This window comes from Falco punctatus, assembly GCF_963210335.1.
Source record: "Falco punctatus genome assembly, chromosome: 13".
Taxonomy (NCBI): Eukaryota; Metazoa; Chordata; class Aves; order Falconiformes; family Falconidae; genus Falco; species Falco punctatus.
In genome coordinates, this window is record NC_137593.1 from 14,459,201 (window position 1) to 14,461,312 (window position 2,112).

The following is a 2,112-nucleotide window of genomic DNA, read 5'->3' on the forward strand; positions in this document are numbered from 1 at the left end:
GACACCTCCAAAATGTTTGGTTTGCTGTAGTGCAGTTTGTGTGAGGGGCAGGCTAGAGCAATTACCAGCATGCAACAAGATTCCTGCTATGTTCATTGGAGTGTGTTACTTTACTATGTGTCAATACAAACCTAGAGCCATTTTTCAGTTTGCCAATGGCTGTAATTGAAAAGACATGAATTGCCCTCAAGAGATTCCCCACTGCTCTGCATTATTATCTGCTGGATGGCAGCTCTATAGGCCATGTATCATTTTTTTCAAATAACCAGTTAATTACTAAATAAAACAACCCAGCTTTCAAGCTGATTAGCCTAGATTAATGACCAGCAGCATGTTTCACTCTCCTCAACAATTTATCATGGAAAAGAACTATGTCTTTAATGATTTAGGTACCTGGTCTATTGAGGCTTGCTCCAATCTGTACAGCCTCCAATTTGATTTAATTGCTCTTCTTAGTTTGTGACCTGGAAAAAACCAAGTGACAGCTCCCATTAGTGAAGCCCAGCTTGCAACTCGCTTGCAGTGTTACAAAAGCTCACTGGGTGTCTTTCTCTGCTGACTTCATTAAGAAGATATATAGAGGTCAAGTGTCACTTTGGCACAGAACAAGTACCACGCCGTTTATCAGCTGAAACAGGTTGAATCAACCTGTGTATTTTATTTAAGTTTATATTCATTCTTTTTTCCTCTTACAGTTATTAAAAGTTGTTTTTAGAAGCTCCTTGTTTTGTTTAAGCCAAGGCTGAATTTACAGACTGGTCTTAAAGGCATTCATTGCAGTTCGTTTATTGTTACTTTGGCTTGAAAACTTTGGCATTGCACTCCTCTACAGTTATTCAATAAAAGATCTTTTGTTATAAGGGCCTATTCAGGGCCCTTGAGTTTGCTTCCTAATTAATATTAGACTTCCTCGCAGTTGTGCTCTGTACTACAAATGCTCACTTCCCAAGGATGTTGCTGCAAAGGCACATTGAATGTGTCTTTAAGTGCATCCTGAATTACTGACTGATTATTGGGCAAATCCCTGAAGTCTTCACTTAGCCAAAACTCCACTTAAGACAATAGGCCTATGGGAGTTGTCTCATCATTAACTGAGCTCCAGCAGTTGTCTGGCACTCGGTGAACTAAGTCATGGTCACTGCCCCTGAGAGTTTACCATCTACGTTGGAGACAAAGGCTAACAAGGCTGAGGAGGTAATGAGGCAGCATGAGCTGGAGCAGGGCTCCTGGACCCCGCAATGCATTTTGTTCTTGAGGGGTTTATGAAGGGGCAAGGGGACCGCTGCTAACAGCACTGGGCACCGTAGTGGTGTTAAAGGCAGATTTTTGGCGTGAGCTGTTGCTAACACAGGCTCTTTTGTTGTGCTTTTCAGCAGAAAGGCCAAAATAGATTAAGTCCCTGCTATGTCCTACCCTTCTAGGAAGATTTGTAGCTCTCCTGGACTGGGAGCTGCTGGACAGGGTTGCTTTGCACTGTCTTGTTCTGGGATTTTTCCATCTGAGGGGGCAGTACTGTCAGGCTGACACTCTCTGAGGTTTTAAATCCCTGAGGTTAAATTGCCTGGTGGCAAGGCCAGGACAAGCCCATCACAGACACTTGGATAAATGTCTGTGTGACACCAGACAGTCCCTGGCTGCAGCTCGCCATACACCTGGTGAAAGCTCTCTTCTGAGGAACAGACCTAGCCACCATGTTGGTAACACCGGGTCAAGCGGCCGGAGCACATCCTGGCCATGTCTAGGCTGACTCCGTGGTGGTGGTCACTCATGGTGGCCAGGTGGAGAAGCCTGGAGGACCAGCGGGCACTGATGGGCTGGTGAAGTGGAGCAGTGGTTGGGGAGAGCAGGAGCTGTGGTTTGTGCCTGAGGAAAAGCAAGGTGGGGAAGCGGTAATTTTTTTCACGGGTATATGGTTACCTTGCTGTGGGGAGGTAGGCAGGCACACAAGGCAGCCACATAGCCCAACACCCCCCCACCCCTCACCCTTTTTTTTTTTTTTTTTCCTCTCTATCAAAAGCATAGCAGGCCTAGGAAAGGATGGCTGTGACTGCCTGACATACATTCATAGGGAGCTCAGACAAATCCATTATTTTTGTTTCTCCCTTCCTACAG

At 45.5% G+C, this 2,112-nt stretch overlaps 1 long non-coding RNA gene across 1 annotated transcript in view; it reads left to right on the plus strand.

Moving 5' to 3' along the window:
• Positions 1-1,632: 1,632 nt before the first annotated feature.
• Positions 1,633-2,112, plus strand: part of LOC308072958 — an 81,190-nt gene continuing 80,710 nt past the window's right edge. Inside the window, exon 1 of the long non-coding RNA XR_013931858.1 lies at positions 1,633-1,878. This is a non-coding gene — a long non-coding RNA (uncharacterized lncRNA). The remainder of the gene's footprint in view (positions 1,879-2,112) is intronic.